The sequence below is a fragment of the Hippocampus bargibanti genome, linkage group LG05, assembly GCF_051943395.1.
Source record: "Hippocampus bargibanti isolate YZ-2025 linkage group LG05, ASM5194339v1, whole genome shotgun sequence".
Lineage (NCBI taxonomy): Eukaryota > Metazoa > Chordata > Actinopteri > Syngnathiformes > Syngnathidae > Hippocampus > Hippocampus bargibanti.
Genome location: NC_142738.1, coordinates 11,827,608 through 11,848,926, shown reverse-complemented (window position 1 = coordinate 11,848,926; position 21,319 = coordinate 11,827,608). Strand labels below are relative to the sequence as shown.

Here is a 21,319-nt window from a genome sequence, read left to right as displayed (position 1 = left end):
CCGACAATAGCTGAGTCGTCAGAGAACTTCTGAAGGTGGCAGGTTGGGGTGTTGTAGTTGAAGTCCGAGGTGTAGAGGGTGAAGAGGAATGGAGCCAGGACTGTTCCCTGCGGCGCTCCGGTGCTGCAGAGAAGCCTTGTAGGTGCTTTCTCTGCGATAATTTTACCTAGTTGGAGAGGACTCATCACTTGTGTTCTCTTTTGCGGGGTTGATAGCTTTTTGCATCAAGTGTACAGATGGCTTGTGCGGGTTATTTGTGGAGCCTGATTGATGGGATATTTTAACCTTGCAGTCTACACTCTGCTTTTGAACTATCAAAGTTGCAAATCTCACAGTTTCTTTCCATTTTATCACTCTCTCTGTCGTCTGCCTGTCTCTTTAGTAGAAGCGACTGGATGCGACTTGTCCGGTCCGGTGGACAACCCACCACCGCCCCACCCTCGTGCGGAGGAAGGTGGGCCCCAGGGGCGGGGACTGCGTCGTCGAGGCTCGGGCGTGCTGGATGTTCCTCTGAGCCTCTCAGTTCGCCGTGACTTCACGCAACACGTTCCATAGCGACACTGCTTCTCCTGCAACTTGTGGTGTACGCAACCGATCTCGTTTGACGAATCTCGAGCGGTCCGTTGGACATTTGAACTTGGTACTACGTCAAAGTACAAGACGAAGCTTCGTCCAAACGGGAGGTTGTTTGTTTTTGTGATATTTACGCGAGGAAGAGATACACAGCTCCAAACGCTTCGGCTCTGAAGGTAGGAAATGTGTTTTGTATCCTAAATGGGACTCTCAACCCGTGAACTTAAATGAACAATTCTTGATTTCAAAGTGGTTCTCGTGGTCTTACGTGTAGGCGGATTCACTCGCCTTGTTTACTTTTTTTGAAACCTTAAATCGAACGAACATTTCTTTTGGGTGAAATTGTGAGAAGTAAATAAAATGTGCTTTTTTTGGTTTGGTGTGAGGTTCACCTGTTGACGGACGTGTTTTGAATTTGAATTTCATGTTAGAATACATAAAACACCGTGTTGAAAATTATGTCGAATGCACCAGCAACCCTCATTTATAACTCATGACAATTCAATCCAATTCAAGACCTATTTCACATATTCTGTCTTCAAAAAGAAAATCTTGGTTAGATTTGTAATTAAACACTACGTTTTAGAACGACAGCAATGAATCAAGAGAATTGTTTTTCATTTCGATATCTACTGTCCAAATGCTCGGAATTTCACCTCTGCAGTCAATAACCTCCCATTCTACGGTCCTCCATGAAAAAACCCTGATGTTATCTTTGTGTTGAATCCACACAAATCATCTGTTCATATTGTAGAACAACTTTTTGTTGCTTTTTTTCAGACCTTTTTGGATTGAACCGGTTACTGCATCTCCAATGATTTACATTACAGTAATTTGTGCAACACCAGTTTTTTATTATGAATGAATGGAAAGTGAAATCAATCAGGTAAACATTTTAGGAAAAGATCTCAGAAAAAAATCCCACCACTGTAAACTTCAACCACAACATGTAGTTCAATCCTTTTTGGCAGGGTTATTAAAAATTAAACAGTAATTTCTTTGTAAGAATATTTGTATTGGCTGTTGTTATTGTGTGACGTAGAATTGTAGTTGTGTGGCGATCCCTCTGTGCATCCCCTTCAAGCTGGCATTCTTCCCACGGGATTAAGCCTGACCAGTGCTGTCTCCTGACATCTTCGGGTTCATCGCATGCATGATTGTGATGCGGTGACTTCGCTGAAGGGCGCCGGCATAAGTGTCATTTTGCATCCATCAAGAAAAGATTAGACATTGCCTCCCCACCCCCCATAAAAAAAAAAACGAAAGAAATCATGACACTATTTCTGGATAATATTTGTCCAAGTGATGGAAACCAATTAGTGATTCTTTCAGAAATTGCATGTGAAAAATGAGATGCTCACAGTTTATATGTAGAGTTTTTCTGGATTGGATTGGATTAGCCGTTATAGATTCACAGGGGAGAAATTTACATTTCACAGCAGCCTAGTGATGAAAGTAGGAGGAAAGGAAGTACAAAAACAAAATACAGGCGCTGCTGTAAAGGCAGCCACTCTCGCGCGGCACCATATGAAGTCAAAAACAACAACAGAAATCTAAATAACAAATAATGTGATACACACAAAAGACACAGACAGCCATTCAATCTTCAGCACTTTCTGCACCCTCTTTGTTGTATGAAGCAGTTCTAGATGAAAGAGGAGATGATCAAAGTGTCCTTTTCACTAGTGGATCAGGGACGTCATGGTGAAATATGCACGTCTGCTACAAGCAAACACTAAGTTGTAGCACGAAAAGAGACTGTCTCACGTTTCCCGTCCCACGTAAATCCGCTTCAATTCCAAGTCGCGACAGTTCCACATACGCATCGGCGCTCCGCGCAGATGCTCCTTTCTTCTCATTGCGGGGTCCTCAAGCCATGCATCCATCCAGCCGCAGACTGTCCAACAGCACCGCCCTTTTTGCTGAAAATACTGCCCATTTTCCTCTGGTGAAAAACAAGTCATACAAGGTACTACTTCTAATATCTGGTCATGCACGGATCCAAACATACTGACCTATCCCTGTATGAAGGATGGATACCACTGCTGATCACTTATTGGTTGAGCTGATTCATTCTGACTTCAAATGAGAGCTTTGGAAAATTCACTTGAGAGGAAAATGTGAAGAACTTGATGTTAGTCAGCATGTATTGTTGTCATTGATGCAAAGACAAAATGTTGGTATGCGGAAGACAACGTTGTCCTTTCTGTACTTCTGACATAAAAGTGATTGTTTTTGGGGTTAGACCGAAAAGAGCCGCAAGAAAGCCACAGAGTGAGACCAGAGGGAGTAATGAGCGGAACTTGAAGGCTACAAATCAGGTTATTGTAGCTGTTATGGTTTATGTTACTTGGACACGTGTTTACGTTCCTGGAGGCTTCAGCATCATGCTTGTGGCTGCATGCGTTGGCCAGCCTGCGTGGTGCAATGGCAAATTCTGCAAAAAGATGATCATGCTATATTTTAAAATCGGTAGGCTTCTAAAGGTGTACTGAATAAAATGGATGATTTGTCATAATTGAAATGTTGCGGAATCACAGTTAAAATGGTTCTTCTCCAGTAACTTGCAGTAACAGCTGGAAATCAGATCATATTTCACCCGAGATTAGCACCATGGGAACCATTACCGCAAAGCAGTGTCCAGGTGTGTGTGTGTGTGTGTGTGTGTGTGTGTGTGTGTGTGTGTGTGTGTGTGTGTGTGTGTGTGTGTGTGTGTGTGTGTGTGTGTGTGTGTGTGTGTGTGTGTGTGTGTGTGTGTGTGTGTGTGTGTGTGTGTGTGTGTGCGTGCGTGCGTGCGCGCACGGACATGAATGCAACATCATAAAATGGCTCAACAGATTGGACCAACTGGTTCCTGTCACCATTAATTAAATGTGCTGAGGTGCTTTCTGTATCAGTGTTGCAGCTCTGTTGTTTCTTCAATGACTGGGAGACAACTGTAGCGTCAATATAGAGAAAGAAACTGACTACAACATTGACGTTGTCAGAAGGGAAATGCCAAAGAAGCATACGTATTGATGCTGCTGCAACAGTCGCCACCAACGCAGATGAATAAGCTCCGCCTCAAGCTTTTTTTTAATACCTCCAGAGCTCGATTCACAAGAGTTGTGCTGTCCACACACAAAGGATGGAGTTTGTAAAGCTTTGTTGCCATTCATTTGAGAAAGCACGGCCAACACCAAAAATCCATCTTCGGCTTTCCCGCTATAGTGCAAGGAGAGAAATGAGTTTGGGAAGAACATCTACAGCATCCAGACAATTTGGAGGTCCATCAGAATAACAACAACAGGTTTGGAGGGCAAAGAAAAGAAGAAAAAGAAGGGACTTTTTTCTTTCAAATCAAGAAAAACACATACCTGCAGGGAAGCTTCTGCGTCATTTACGTATTTTGACGGCGACTGGCTCAACTTTGTCACTCCACTGCGCCAGCACTGCCGCATGTCTGTTACGATTAGCGCATATTGTTATGTGATTTACACCACATATGACATACTTCTTTTAAAATAGCTAAGGAAATACATTTAGTTAAACAGCAATTGAAAATTGTTCGGTTTCCATCAGTGGTTTTAACTTTCGTCATCTGCCATCTTGCCTTACCGATATCAAGCCATTATCACCGTGCATTTGTTTCGGTGCATTCCAAAGTCACAGGAGAGGATATCTCGGGCTTTTCCGTGATCCACTGGAAACTGCCGAAAGGGATAATCGAACATTCATTTACCCATAGTGCGCTGCAGTATTTACATCGACCATGGCGGATTTTTGCAATATGAAGCGTGAGAACCGGAGTAATACTGTAAAAGACATTAAAAACAGGCAGCAAACAAACACATTCTCGTTTTTTTTAGAAATAATCGAATAAATCTGCGGAAGGTAGTGACAATTCGTAGCAGAAAACTGATGTTCATGATTCCAATTTAGTGGCTAATGGGAATGATGTCACAGCTGTTGTAGCACATTGGAAATCTTCAAAGCAAAGAAATTTAAGTGCACACTAGTAAGTGCTAAGTCTGTTCTCTTTGTTTTTTTTCTGTAACACCATTAAATATCAAAATACCCAAGGATTGATTGTGTAGTAACTAAAAAAATAGAAAAGGTTTCTTTATTTTATGTATTAATAAATTATTTGACTTGAATTAAAATTGTTTATATATTAGAAAAATAGATTTTAGTCAAATCATGTTTTTTTTTGGGGTAATTTAGAAATATCATGCTCCGATGAATGTATTTTGGTTTATTTCAAACAGTTTTGGATAATTTGGCAATCTACAGTAAAGTCTCGTTATATCGCTATTCAAGGGAGTCCGAAAAAATATCGATATAACCGGGACTATCGATATATCCGATCCTGCGCCGAACTGCATTAAACAAAAGCCGCCAAAAGAGGGCAGCCAAGCGCCATATAAGAAACGGAGCTGGCCATTAGCTCCCTTTTTTTGGGTCAGAGATGTTCCCCCAATGTTGCCTCAAAATGGCACATATAATTCTTTAATGATTGTAAACATGTATGCTTTAATCTTCAGAACTACAGTGTATTTGAAACATATTCATAACTGGATGTGTAACAAGAAAGCATATTATCCGAATCTGAAGCCATTGTTTGGATTCACAAGCAATGCAAGACGTCTTGGCGTGAAGTCATTTTTATTTGCATTTGAATAAAAAGTGATATCGGCTGTCCTTTAATACACAGTATGGAATGTTAATAATTTTCAAAATCATCGCGCTTCAGCAGACAAAACAAGAAACATTGTTGCAAAAAACGATTGCATTCATATACAGTACAGTGGGCATGTACATAACACAACAGGGAAACTGCAACGCTTACATCTTACTGTATTATGTATACAATTTAAAAAAGTCATCAATCTTCTTCTGCTTCCCATTTTTACCTTTTAACACAAACACTTCAATCTCGTCTGCTACACACGAGCTAGCGCCTGAAAATGAAAATGGCTCTGCTACACGGATGCTGGGCACGTAACCAAGTCACCTGACCAAGTCGACCAATGGCGCGACTGATGGCGTGACACGTAACCAAGACACGTGACCAAGTTGACCAATGGCGCGACCGATGGCGTGTCACGTGACAAAGTCACACGGCCAAGTCGACCAATAGCGCGACCGATGGCGGCTCATGTGACCAAGTCGACCAATGGCGCGACCGATGGCGGCTCACGTAACAAGACACGTGACCAAGTTGACCAATGGCGCGACGGATATATCGATATAAACAACAAAAATGGCCGGCGGGGGATGAAAAGGAGCACCGTAATAACCGGATTATCATAATAACCGGGTATCGTACTAAACGGTACTAATTATACATAAAAAGACTAGAAATGTGCAAGGGAAATGAAAATAGTATCGTAATAAGCGGTACTATCGATATAACCGATATCGATATAACGAGACTTTACTGTAATTAAATCGGGCCCCATCCATTGTAGAATTTGGCCCCCTTTCCAGACACAAAGGGACCAAATGGCCCCCTTTTTCCCATATGCATCCCTGTGTAGCTGTTGCCCATCGCATGGCATTTGTTCTGCTCACAGACTGACATGGAACACGTCGTGTGAGTCTTTTTTGTGTATTTGTGCTGCTTTTTCACACGTTCCGCAGTACAAGTGTGGAAAGTCACCTGGAGTGAAAACAAACGCATGGTGAGGGGAAACGCGGCGTCGCTGCTCCGACTGCCATCGACAGAAATTGTTCACGTGGTTTTCAGCCCGCTGACTGCCGGTTCAGTGGTGCATCTTCACAAAAAAGGCCTCAAATTAATCCATCTGCAGATCCACGTGCTTGCCATGACTATGGTGCCAAATCCGGAATTTTTTTTAAGTCTGATTTGCTTGCTCATGAGCTTGTAGACTTGGCAAGTCCTAAATGGAGTATCTATCAGCTCAATGAGAAAATTGTTTTTCTCGATTGCTGGAGGACCCTTCATTTAATGTGTGTGAGACGCAGTCCGCAACCAGTAATGGCTCCAGCATCTTTGTTGGTTGCAGAGATGACAAAATTAAATTTGCTTTCGAGATGGGAGAAATAATTTACTGGTGGCAAAGTGAAATCTCCATGGCTTGAAAGGCATTTAATGCCTACCGAAAATCTTGTCAGATTGCTTCTGGCTATTTTTGTAACTCAAGTTCACAACATGTGTGAGTGCCGATGTTATCAGAATCATCTTTATTGCCAAGTATGTCGAACACACAAGGAATTTCTTTCCGGTTGAACACACTGCACTAGTATCATCATCAAAAAATTGCAAAGAGGCACTATACAGTTCCATTTTGGCTATTGTTCAAAGAGTTAACGGCTTGGGGGAAGAAGCTGTTTGAATGTCTGCTGGATTTGGTGTGCATGGATCGGTAGCGCCTGCCTGAGGGGAGTGTATCAAGATTCACAAATACTGCTAACACTAGTCATGGATAATTCATGTGGCTGTTGTGCTGTCGGGAAAACATGTTGTGTGTAATATGTGCAAGAAATGAAACATTCGAATGTTTTCCCCAAATTCATAACGGCCCGAGAGGAAACCGTCACTACAATGTGGCCCGTGGCAAAAACGAATTTGACACGGTTGGCGTAGCGTAGACTCACCAATATCGCCATCCCACTAACCCCCAACTCTTAAAGGACAACCGACGCCTCCGAACAAGGTGTGTCCATAATTTGTAAAATCACTTCAAATGACTTCTACTGAGCGTGTTTTACAAAGATTCCACCGCATATAGCTATATTTACATTTTAAGACTCGCGCTGAATATTCAGGAAGTCTTGTTTTTGAGTTGGTGACGATTCCTGACGTCACGTCACGGAGGGAACGCCCCTGACCAAGAAAGCGACACACAATGCATTTTGGGTACTTTGTTTGGTCTGAAAACTTCGTGTTGATCCGTGTTGATGGCGAAATTAGAAGGAAAACACATAAATAACGCAATGGTGAATCGTTGTGTGTTGCACCAAGACAACTATTTGATATTTGTTGACACAAATTCCCAGTAGACAAATCAGCCCATTTCCAACGGAGCTTGGGCGCCATCGTTTGCATTTTCTGGGACACAACACATCCGTCCCGGAAGAACTTCTTTCATCGATTGCAAACATGTATGCTTTATTCTTCAGAATTATTTGAATCATATTCATAACTGGGTGAGTGACAAGAAAGCATCTTCTCCGAATCTGAAGCCATTGTTTAGATTCTCGAGCAAGGCAAGACATATTGGCGTGACGTCACGAACTGGGGGCGGGACTTTCTGAAAATGGCTGATTTGAAGCTCAATTTTTTGCAGTTTTAGCACACTTTGAGTCATTTTTATTGGTGTTTGGCATTTGACTAAAAATATCAGCCTGCGTGTTTTGGGTATTTTAGATGCTATAAAACATTTTTCTGATGTCAGTTAGGAAACAAAAAAAAATGGTTTCGGTTGTGCTTTAAATGCACATGATTATACAGTATTTATAAGAATAATACATGTCATTTATAAGCGCCTCTCAAAACTATACATTTTATGCTGGGTTGTGTATGTTCAAACCTTTTAATGTGTTTATAAAGTGTTCATACAGCTTTGTGGTAGTCCAAGGCATGCATTTGTAGCAAAGTGAACACTGAAGTTTTTTTCCTGCTAGTAAACTAGCGAGGGATCTATACCATTGAATTCGCTCACTCATTTCGGTGACACCATTGCAACATAATCGAAGGATATTGACACACCGCTGCATGATTGTGTGTCAGCTTTATGAAGCAGGAAGCGTCGGATGACCTCGGCGGAGGGCAGCCGGCAGACCCCCGAGTTGACATGGAGCAGGAAGCTGAGCGGCCTCTCTGCTGCAGCTTCCTCTTTATCACAAGGAAACAGGTCTCCTGTTTGGGTTCACCCTGCAAATTCTTTGCGCTTATCTCGCCAGTGTCCTATTTCCTCAACAATATTGGCTAATCTTAGCAGGTAATGAGGTAGAAGGTAGGTTTTTAGACAAGCTGGACCTTGCAGATAACCTGTCCTCCAGCTGGATTTGACTGGAGGACACATTCCACCTCAATTCAGAATGTATGGTATAGGCTCATATTTCCATCAAATAAGTGCTAAGGGCAAGAAGGGATGTTGTTTTGGTTATTGCTGAGGACAGAGTAGCGATACTACAACTTGCTCCGCCTTCCTTCTGATGCGAAAAAATCTCAGATGGAGGCTTAGTGTGGCCTTTGCGTTTGGCACTGATCCAGTGAGACGGGCCCGTCTGATATCCATCGGTGGGAGAGGAAACGTGATCGTTTTGGTGGCTATTTCTTTGCTGTTGTTCGTCTGTGTCTGTGTGCTCTGTCGTACAAGAGGGGTCCATTGATGAAAAGGTTTCTTCAGTAGTCATCTGTACTTTTTTGAAGGTGTCAGACGTTTCACTCCTCAATTTTGTCAGCAAACAAAAGTTGTGCTGGTAGATGATCAGATTAGGTTCAGGGAGCAGTCCACTGCTCCCCCGAACCGCAGAGCAGAGACCTATCAAAGCAGAGGTCTGGCACCGCCACCTCTGTCCATTAGGGATATATAGAGGTCCAGAGTTACCAGCACAACTTTAGTTCGCTGATTAAGCTTTTCAGATGTGAGACATCTTCAAAGAAGTACAGATGACGGCTGAAGAAACCTTTTCATCATTTGCTGGTGTTGTCGTCGTTATGTGGAAAAGACTGCAATATGGAAAATGGGGTTTCGTGGCATTACTGTGCTCCGCCGCATGAGGCTGGCATGCCAACAAAGAGGACGCTGGGTAAAAGTTCAAATCACATTGAGGAGGAAGCACATATTTGATACCTGCCGTCATTGAAAATATTTCTACGAAAGGCACTATTTTTTTTTCTTTTCAAGACGTATTGAACAAGTGGTGCGTTCTTTGTCTTGAGTTTCAACACGAGGCGCTTCTTTTTGGGTTATGTTTTGATCACTTTTTAGTTTTGGTTTGACAGATCCAGGGGTGTACGATGAGAAAAAAAAATATTATTGCGGGGGGGGGGGGGGGAAGTGTAAAAGTTTCCTCCAACTACTTCAAAAACACGACTGTCAGACGTTTTGCTATGAGTTGCTCTCTGGGTTTTGCGGGTTCATTTTTTTGCAGATTTTGGACACTTTAAGTCATTTTTATTGGGGTTTTGCATTTGACTAAAAATATCATACTGCGTGTTTTGGGTATTTTAGATGCTATAAAACGTTTTTCTGATGTCAGTTAGGAAACAAAAAAGTGATGTTGGTTGTCCTTTAAGTGACAATGACAAAAACCTTGGCATTGGAGTGGACACATTATTGCACGTCTGGCAGTGAATGAGTTAAATGCTGCCAGAGAGAGACACGCACACACACACACACATACGCACAGGTGACGTCAAGTATCCAAAGTGTGCATGGTTATCAGACTGCAAAGGCAGTGTGTTATTAGCAGACTGGGTTGAACACCCATATCATGCCTAAAATAAATCTCTTCGAAGCACTCTGTAATTCTGCCAGGCTGCAAACGCAGCTATGCGCAAACAAGTTTGTGTCACACATACCGTGAAGCACACCACTTGGCGGCCATATATCACGGGGCAATCAGCAGCTCGAGATGACTCAACGATATACCGCTCAATTCAAACTTATGACATGGCATTTACTTGAGTTGGTTGCCAATTGTCTCTTACTGCCCCATTGAATAGCATCTGAATTACAGCAACAGTGGAAAGCAAGCAAATTTGTGTCACAAAGTGCATCGAACTGAACCAAATGGACCAAATCACTTCAAAGTGAGCTTTCCTTGAATTGTATTGCATCCTAAGTACCTAGCTCACTGGTACCTTACCATTTTAGAGGTACCGAACCTAACCAATTAAAATGCATGTTCACCGAACCCTACATACAGTACATGTATGTACATTTAACAATGGCGGACCGTCAGGGCCTGCAAGGCCTTCTCTGTGGTTTAAAACTATCGGAATCACAGACTGATATGAATTATATTTTGTCCATGAATTCTTATTAAATAATTCCCAATGGTCTTTCAGCTTCTTTTCATTACTTTTCCACTGTTGTGCTGATTCCAATGTGTGTTTTAGTATTTAAGCATTTAACCAATCACATTTCAGCCATCATTTGTTACCAGGGTCAGAAATCTACCTGGATGCCTTCATAATCAGTTCTGCAGGACCGGTCACATCAAATGTGTCGGTCAAACTGTTTTTATAACCAATCAGACTTTGAAAATGGGAAATGCTGCTACTTGTGAAAGGGAAAAACACTGCCAGAGGTATGTCCAGCGCTTTATCGGCATCCAAGCAAGAAAAAAACTAAAACTGAACTTATTCAAGAATGGCGCTCTACATCATATTTGCAATTTCCAAATAAATTCAGGAATAGCAGTGAATGAGTTAATAAGGGCAGTGCATCATTTCCAAAAGCAATTGTGAAACAGCTTAATTTTCCTCGAAGGCTGGAGAGGCAAGAACAAGTTAGTTACTGCAAAATGTATTTCCTGTTTTTCGCAGCAAACACAGACAGAATTGTTGCTTTTACTTCTTACCTCGCCGCACCTTATTGTCTTTGAAGATTTGGCAGATGAAAATATTCTGCAGTGGAAAACGAGGCAATGTATGTTTGATGCTCATAAAATCGTCTTGATGTATAAATTATCAGCGAGAAAGCAAAGTGTGTGTTTGGTTAGATAGTGGAAGAAGTGTTCTGACCATAAAACGGCTGTTTGGAAGGACGGATGCTTCTCCGATGTATTTCAGTAATTTATGTGTCCCGGTTGAGGACGAGGAGTCTGTCGCAAAGTCATCATCGTTCATTTTCAGCAACGTTTGAACGGCTCAGGCATCTTTCCAAGAGGTGAATCCAGAAAAAAACAAAACGGGAAGGGCTGCCATCACCTTTCATCATCACACTGAACTCCAGCCAGTAACCTTGGCTTGATTTAGACGTTGTGGCGCAAGACAGAGAATTTCCGCTTTTATCTCCCACGTGACTGTATCTGGATCAACATGAAGGCCTTATCGCATCCCCCTATCTTCATGTGGCGAGAATCTCCTGCCAATCAAACTCTGATTTGAAAATGTATATCTATTTTTTTAAATTACTTGTGTATGGTGGTTAGATGGACATCCTCAAAATTGCAAGTAAATGATATATGCAGTATATATCGTACTTACCTACGAACATTCATGTTACGAACAACGGTACATACAAACATTTTTACGGGTATGTCGAAAAATATTCAAAGTCCCAAATGCAGAGTTTCTCTTTGATCGTGATGTGCTGATACATCATTTGTCGTTCACAAACACAGCAATTCCCCCTCAAACAGGGTTACGAGCTGCTGTAGAGGCAGTTGCACAGGAGGTGCCATGACGTAATACGACACAATGCTGCTTTTTTAAAATTTTCCTGCATGCACAAGATGGCGCCCAAGCTCCGTTGGAAAGGGCTGATTTGTCTGCTGGGAATTTGTGTCAGCTCGTATCAAATAGTTTCTTGGTGCAACACACAACGATTCACCATTGCGTTATTTATGTGTTTTCCTTCTAATTTCGCCATCAACACGATGTTTTGAGACCAAACAAAGTACCCAAAATGCATTGTGTTGGCTTTCTCGGTCAGTGACGATACCTACATTGACGTCACGGTAGGTATCCTCACCAACTCAAAAACAAGACTTCCTGAATACTTCCTGACTTCCTGAATATTCAGTGCGAGTCTTAAAATGTAAAATATAGCTATATGCGGTGTAATCGTTGTAAAATACGCTCAGTAGAAGTCATTTGAAGTGATTTTCCAAATTATGGACACAACTTGTCCGGAGGCGTCGGTTGTCCTTTAAACATACATTCCATACAAAATATAGCACTGAAGCAACCTACGAACAAATTCACCTTATGAATGATGGTTTGGAACGTATCTTGTTCATAAGTTGGGGAGCGTCTGTATAACGTTTTTTTCCGGTGTGTAAGGCGCACCAAAAAGCCTTCATTTTCTTCCAAAGATGACCCTACGCCTTATATGCAGGTGCGCCTTATATGCGAAGTAATAGTGAGCCACCACAGGTCTCGCAACTACTGTCACCCACCACGACTCCATTTCCCCCGTAGAAGAAGTAATACATCACCTCAGCCTCTACTTAAGCACCTTCTAATGTGGTGTGCATTATATTTGGAAAACTTGTATATATTATATTTGAAAAACTTTTCTTCATCAATTGGAGATGTGCCTTATAGTCCGGTGCGCCTTATATATTGAAAAGGTTTGAAAATACACCATTCAATGACGGTGCGCCTTATACTTTGGTGTGCCTTATACACTGGAAAATACTGTATACAAGAATGTACTGAAAGAATTCACTCTTGATCAATTAAAGCAAGAGCTTCAATGTCAATCGGATATAATCAAATAGCTTTTTTTCCATATGCCATCACGGACACTGGCAGAGCAGGTACGCCGCAAGAAAATGTGGCAATAGGAATCAAACAAATAGAAAATCTCACATATTGACCACCGTATCAATCAATTATCACTTTGTTTATCAAATCACTGCAGTCTGTCTAGCTTGTAGCGGGCATGATCCGTTATCGTCTCGCCTCACGAAAACAAAGCATAAGAGAAACAATGAGAAAATATAATCCATTACTAAAAGCACATTTGCTTATCTCTGCAGGCGCTTTGGAATTGGAAATATTTTTTTAACAAGGAACAGATGTACATCTTCAAATCTTTTTTTCCAAGTAAGCTTTCGTTACATTCACCACATCTAGAGCAAGCCCCCTCGCACTTCTTTTTGACGTTAATAATGCAAGCTTTAAAAATAAAAAACTTCTTCAGAGGATTCGCTAGCTCCCTGTGCGTACATATTTGTTCTGTTGCCTTTGGCGTCAACCTCAGGTCTGTTGTTCCTCCAAAGGGTTTGACAGATTGCGGACAGATGGATCGTTTGTGAAAGTGGAAAATCAAAAGCATTTCATTGTTATGATTTGTCCACAAAGCATTTTATAGGAATTGTTCTTTTCTCGCTCCACCCCTTTTTTGCCGATAATGAAAGCGTCATGTTGCGATTATCACTACTGTGTATTTTCTTTGTTGTGGGGAAGTTTTAATCATAAAAAGAAATAAATAAAATCACAAGTTGCAGTTTTCCTACCGCACATTTTAGCTGACAGGGCTATTGCATTTGGATTTGGATTTGCCCTCATAATGGAAGTAACATGAGCTTTCTTTTGGCACATGAGACACCTGCGAATGGTTAAATAAGCAAAAGGGCAGTTGCACATTTCATCATAAATAACCCTTCTGCGGTCAGTCCTGCGGTTCTGTTTGCAATCCTGAAACGTGCCGTTTATTTACAGCTGCAGCGGTCGAGTGCTCGGCTCATAATTTCATCACTAACCCCGCTGGATACTCGAGACAGCATCGGCGGCATCAAGTCAAGCAAGACACGTGTCATCACCTTCCCTCGAGGATGCGATATCACAATGAGCATGTGCGTTCAGCATTGTTATTTCACAGATGCAATGCTGTCAATCAAAGCCATTTTATTGTTTTGATGAGGTTTGCCTGACCACGCTGCCCCATGGGGTTTCCCCGGCCGCGTTGTCCATCTTGACACCGTTTTCACCTTTCCGTGTTGTTGTTTTGTGGCGTAAACCTCGATTGACTTGTTTTTCTTTGAGGACAAGATCCTGGATGGTGTCCAAGCGGCTCAGTTTTCATCTTTCTGCGGCCTCTCGCATCAATCAATGTGACGTAATTGCATCAAGTCCCTTTCCCACAGCTCGGGGTCCACAGGCAGGGGAATCCCGAGGCGAGAATTTCTCAGTCCGGCCAGTTAACTCATTCACGGCCATTCACTAATTTATTCGGGACTTGAAAATACGACGTAGAACGCCATTCCCAAATTAGTTCGGGTTTTGGGTTTTTCTATCTTAGGTGCCGATAAAGTGCAGGCCAGACATCTGGCAATGTTATTTCCCTTCCACAAGGGTGAAGCATTTCCCTCTTTTTCCATATTAGCGCTTTGTTCCAGCTTCAAGTGTTGTTAAAGGGCGATATCAACCAATATGTATGTATTGCATTGTATTTTGGACAGTCGCCCTCATTTCAAGCTGAAATAACTTCAGATGAAAGAAGAGAGCCAAAGTTTCTTACGCTGCATTGAATGTTTATGTAGTCCTAAAACTCAATATTCCCTGAGTTCAGGAATTCGAATGACAATGACAAAAACCCTGGCACTGGAGTGGACACATTTTTGCAGGTCAGGGAGTGAATGAGTTAACCTTCACCCCCACCCCATCCCCTCATATTCCGAAAGACCAAACTCCCACTTGCGATGGTTTTCTTCAGACGTCTCCAATCTCCATCTTGACAAATTATTTCATGTGGTGGCATAAGATGGATTCCTTTTCCTGCCATGGGGCAGTCAATGTTCCCACAGTTGCTTCTCCCTGTTTACATTTGATGAATACACTGGAAAGATCAGGAGATGAGATCTAATTCCATTGAGTGCTTTTTGTGTCGAGCCAAGCATGACTACTCCCGACGGGTCCACTACTGACGCCACTCTCCTCGTGCGCTTGATGCATTGTGTTTTCGCAACTTTGTGCTGTGGAAAATGTCCAACCACATTCCTTTGCCATCCTGGTTTTCTCGTGGGAATCTCCTTTCGCCCTAAATATCTCGTTATCAAATATATTTTAGTTCTTTGTCTAGGAGGCAATTCATTTTGAGAAAACCTGTGTGGAAAGCATTGCAATTTTTTTTGTTTTAAGGGGCTTGTCAGCATTTAATTATTACGAATTTAAAGGACAACCGACGTCCCTTTTTTGTTTTTAACTGACATCAGAAAAACGTTTTATAGTATCTAAAATACCCAAAACACACAGTATGATATTTTTAGTCAAATGCAAAACACCAATAAAAATGACTTAAAGTGTCCAAAATCTGCAAAAAATTGAGCTGCGAATTGGGCATTTTCAGAAAGTCCCGCACCCAGTTTGTGACGTCACGCCAAGACGTCTTGCATTGCTTGAGAATCAAAACAATGGCTTCAGATTCAGAGAATATGCTTTTTTGTTACACATCCAGTTATGAATATGATTCAAATAGTTCTGAAGAGGAAAGCATACATGTTTGCAATCAATTAAATAATGTATTTGTGGCATTTTGAGGCAACATTGGGGGGAAATCTCTCACCCAACAAAAGAGGCACACAATGGCGACCTCCTGTGGCCACCTCCGTTTCCACAGGCTGATAAATTGCTTATATGGCGCTTGGACGTCCTCTTCTAGCCTTCTGGCGGCTTTTGGGTGCAACACGAGGTCCCCAGACCAAACAAGTACAGCAAAATACATTGACGTGATGGAAGGACCGCTACAATCCGTCTTTTTTCGGTCAGGGGCGGTCCTTTAGTGACGTCACGTACGGACTCGTCACCAACTCAAAAACAAGACTTCCTGAATATTCAGCGCGAGTCTTAAAACATAAAATATAGCTATATGCAGTGGAATCCTTGTAAAAATACGCTAAGTAGAAGTCATTTAAAGCCATTTTACAAATTATGGACACAACTTGTCCGGAGACGTCGGTTGTCCTTTAAAGGTTGTGAAGGGCCACTAACAACCCCTGCCTAAAGAGAATCAACACATGGAGATACAATTCGCTGGCTTGTTTTTTTCGTATTTCACCTGTTCAGAGGTTGAGATCAATTATTTATGGAAGAAAATAATAGTGCTCCAATACAAAAGCTGTATAAAGGCGGTTAGTTTGAAAAGGCATGCCGCCTATCATTTCTTCATTTCTTCATCCTTTCATTTCTTTCATGACTTTGCTGCTGTGAAATGTAAATTTCTCCACTGCGAGACTAATAAAGGCAAATCCAATCCAATCCAATCCAATCCAATCCTATGTCGCTCATGTAAGAGTTTGAAATTCAAAATATTATAAAACCCGAACATATGTGACTGAGAAAAAGAAAGAGTTGGAAGTTGCATCCATCGATTCCGAGATATGAGGCAAAAGTTTTCAGAAGGTTAAAATTCTCATTTTTAATTGGCATTCAACAAAGAAATCAGGAATTATCTCCCATTTATCTTCCCAAAATGTTCTCATAAACCTTGCTGTTCTCAAAATCTGTACAAGGAATCAGACACGAGTACACAGGCATCAGTACAAGGCTGACACTTGGCTCACAACTTTGATCCAACTAGCTTTGCGTTAGCGTATCATACCTACCGATTCATATCTGTGGTAATAATGTCATGATTACAAATATTATGCTTCGTGTAGCGCACAATATTTGATATACTATATATAGATATACATCCCAGAAATATATACAGTGATACCTTAGCTCACGAACTTAATTGGCTCCCAGAAAATGTGTAAGGCGAAGTGTGTATCCCAAAATTTAATTTCCCATAGGAAACCATTAAAATGAGATTAATCCGTTCCCAGGTCCCAATAAAACATAATTTTCGAAGCCTTAAAACTACTCAAAATATACCTTATTTTATGTATAATAAATGTGCTATGGTATAATAAAGTCGTCTGGAATGGCCGGTTTCATCAGCATTAAACACTTGATGAGGAACGTACCCTTCTTCTTTCACCATCTTGAGGAATTGGATTGGATTGGATATGCCTTTATTAGTCTCGCAGTGGAGAAATTACATTTCACAGCTGCAAAGTGATGAAAGGAATGAAAGTAGGAAAACAAAATACACGAGCTGCTGGAAAGGCAGCCACTCTTGCGGAGCCGTCTTGAAGTCAAAATAACAACAACAAAAAAAAACAATGATCCCTCCTTGTAGGTGCTTTCTCTGCCATAATCTTACCTTGTTCCTCATCAACTGTGTTCTGTTTAGCTGGGTTGATAGCTTTTTGCATCAAGTGTACAGATGGATTGTGCGGGTTATTTGTGGAGCCTGATTGATGGGAATTTTAACCTTGCACTCTAGGACAGCAAAAATGTCGGCTGCCATTTTCTTGTTAGGAGAACGGGCTCGTTCGCGAACGACACATCACTCATTGTGGCAGCTCCGTGTGTATCCCGAAAAATAGTTTGTATGCCAAGGTAAAATTGTCATAAATTTAACATTCGTAAACCAAAAGGTTCGTAAGCCAAGGGGTTCGTAAACTGAGGGTTCACTGTATTTTTGTTAATTATGCCAAGACGATGCCAGATGTCTAAAGTACTTGTCTTGCTCTGCCAGGTAACATATTTGACAGCGCTTGTCACACATTTGCGCTACAGCATCTAATGTGGTGAGTTTGTTACACTTTGTTACCCACAAACAGGCAGACATAAATATTCTCGTTTGTTTTGCTTTATGAGGAGGTGGCTGTCTGTGGCCTCCCTCCCACTGGTTTGAGGAAATGATCCAGATGTGAAGCTTCTGGCTTTCATAACCAAGCGGGACACCTGTTCGCTGCTCCTGTGTAGCCCCCCCCCCCCCCCCCCCTCTCCAACTGCCCATTGCACGATGCACACAACATTTCTCTACACATACGAGATTCATTATGCCTGCGCGATTGCCTTTTCAGCGCAGCACATTGCATTGTGTGAATAACTGGCTTCAATTTAGCTGTTATTGGCCAGGATTGAATATTTCTGTTGCTCACAGTATGGCGTATTACTCAACATAAGTGTAAACATATATTTTATAGCACAAAAAAAGAATTAGTGTAATAGGGTGGAATGTTCAGGGACAAAATTATTTGTGGTTAATAATTGCTTCGCATATGCTTGCCCAGCTCTGGTGGTACACGTAGTTATTTAAATGTTTATTGTAAATTACAGTTTGAGTCTCCCTTAAAAACATAAATACACTGACATTGCATACTTAGTGAGTCTGACTTGAAAAATGGAATTTGAAAATGAGTTGAACATTCATTATTCATTATTATTTTTAATTATATTATTGTTCATTATACAGTATACTCCGTTTGAACCTATTTGATACTCTGTTTTGATTTTATTTGGATTTTTAAAAATGAATTTATCCGTGTACTCGTATGAACACGCTCGGCTTAAATGGGTTAAAACACAGCCCAATATGTACAAGAAAACCACTAACAAGATTCAACACAAAACCCGGAGCAAAAATGTTTTTTTCTTTGATTAGCAATGCCAGTAGATCACATATCTAAGACTATTTGTGTGCATTAAGATGCTCGGCTGCTCTATATCAGCTCGATGTTTTAGTTCTTTTCGCTACACAATCATGACTTATTTCAAAGCAGTAAAAAACAGCCGTGCTATTTTATCAACGCCGGCAGTGGAAAACATACTGAGGGAAGCTCGTCTGCTAACGTCATTATGCAGCCAACCCGATGTGCGCGTTGGCTTGAGTCTTGAGCTTTCCGAGGCTTTAGGATGTCATGCTAACGGCAAACGTTGCTGTGTGGCTGCATGTCAGCTGGCAGGCCTGCGAGCGGGGGAAGTCCACGAACAAACTGTTGGGAGTTTACACCCCATCCCATCCCCCTCCGGCTATGCAAGAACGAACTCCTATTTTGGTTTGCAAGGCTGCACTGCTGGTATCCTTGCAGTGTTTTTGTAACCATCTCTAAAAAAAGCCTTGCTCTTAATTGTGTCCCATGGGTTCAGATCTTGCAGTATTCACAACCTTTCCCGCCTCGCTCCTTAACCCCATCCCCTGGCAAATTCGACAGGTCTTTTTCTGGTCAATTACTCAGTTTCAGTGTAGGGTTTTCATTCCCTCCACTGGCCTCTGGCTCCTCTCAGATAAGAGGCTAATCTTGAGGCCACGACAAATTCGGTGAAAGTTGGAAGTGGTGAGTTAAGTTATACAGGAAGTACTAGAAAATTACAAAGTGAGCATATCTTGATTCAGTCGTGTTGCACTCCACAGTCTCCACTTTGCTGTCGTAGCCCATTTTCTTACTGACATCAGTCCTCTCTGGTGTTAAAAGCATGAAAAACGGTGAATATATATACATACTGTGGGACCTTGGCTTACGAACATAATTGGTTGCCAGACAGAGTGTGTAAGGCGAAAAGTGTGTATCCCGAAAAATTATTTCCCATAGGAAACCATTAAAACGAGAATAATGCGTTCCCAGGTCCCCATAAAACATAATTTTCTATTTTCTAATTTTCTAAGCCTTAAAACTACACAAAATATACATTATTTTATGTATAATACATGTGCTATAGTATTATAATTAAAGAAATAAACTGTACTGTACAATAAAGTCATTTTATTTACCTTTGTGATGGTCGTTAATGGCTTGATGGAATGGAGTGTCCGGTTTCCTCAGCATTAAACACTTGATGAGGAACAGGCTTATTTCACCATCTTGAGGAATGATCCCTAGTAGGTGCTTTTTCTGTGATAATTGTATCGAGTTCTTCATCAATTGTGATCTGTTTATCTGGGTTGATCGCTTTTTGCATCAAGTGTTGTCAGAGATATGACAGTCAGACACCGTGGACAGAGACTCAGAACCAGAAAGATTGTCCCCACTGCCGGCAGGAGACGCAGTCATCAGATGACATACGTCTGAATTCTGCGCCCCTCTGCCAAGCTATTTATTGAGAGTATATGTAAATTACAGTGATATATTAGTAAACATAGTTTTCTTGATTATAATGCCACGCCTCTGGGCGTTCTGAGCACCAACAGCTGCAAGCAGTAAAACATAAGACATTTTAATTGGTTGTCTTTTCCAAGAACTGATAAGTTTGTAATCTGGCGCTTGTGCAGGATGTTTAAGCCGTAAATAACTTTGGTGAAAAAGGAGTATCTAAAGCCCTAAATTCTGTGCAAGGCCGGACCTTCTAGAATCTAGATGGAGACGACAGTTCACCTTGCCGTGTCTGTTTCACTCAGATTTACTGTGGCCATCTGCGCTTTGACTGTAGGCCCATTGTTTAGTTGGTCAGCAAAGCACGGCACTTTTAAACATGATAAATTATTATTCTCCATCAAGTGTACAGATGACTTGTGCGGGTTATTTGTGGAGCCTGAACAAATGTGTGAGAGTGTGAGAATAGTGAGAAAATGGATAGAAAACAGTTAAAAGATCCCATATATTTTAACTGTTTTCTATCCATTTTCTCACTATTCTCACACTCACACTTTTGTTTTTTTGTTTCAAGCTTTGTCATCTCCCTTTCGTGTGTGTGTGTGTGTGTGTGTGTGTGTGTGCGTGCGTGTGCGTGTGTGTGTGTGTGTGTGTGTGTGTTTTCACACTCTCTCCCTGTCTGCCTGTCTCTTTAATGTTTAACCCCACCGCCCCCACTGCTGGGTTCCTGACTAATCACATGGCTTTAACTGGAGACTGGGGCGGGGAATAGAGTACAAACACGGTGGCCACCATTTTCTTGTTAGGAGAACGGGCTCGTTCGCGAATGACACAACACTCATTGTGGCAGCTCCGTGTGTATCCCGAAAAATAGTTCGTAAAAAAAAGGTAACATTTTCATAAATGTAACATTCCTATTTTCCATCTCTTGTGGTTGCAACACACCTGATTCAGATGCATATAGACTACATCAGCAGTCCCCAACCCACGGGCTGTGGAATGCCACTGGTCCAGAGGTCATTTGGTACTGGGCCACACAGAAAAATAAATGACTTAATTAACTCCGTTTCATGTACAGTAAAGTCTCGTTATATCGATATCGTTTATATTGATAATACTGCTTATTATGATACTATTTTCATTTCCCGTGCACATTTCTAGTCTTTTTATGTATAATTAGTTCCGTTTAGTACGA

The 21,319-nt window shown here is 41.5% G+C and overlaps 1 protein-coding gene across 4 annotated transcripts in view; it reads left to right on the top strand.

The window, feature by feature from the left end:
- The first annotated feature begins 467 nt into the window (after positions 1-467).
- Positions 468-21,319, top strand: part of tspan18b (tetraspanin 18b) — a 48,302-nt gene continuing 27,450 nt past the window's right edge. For 3 of the 4 annotated variants that reach the window (XM_088997125.1, XM_088997123.1, XM_088997122.1), the window contains exon 1: positions 468-749. The gene's annotated coding sequence lies outside the window, so the exon portion shown is untranslated. Of the gene's footprint in view, positions 750-20,968; positions 21,013-21,319 lie in introns of those variants that run through there. The other variant, XM_088997124.1, reaches the window with a different exon arrangement.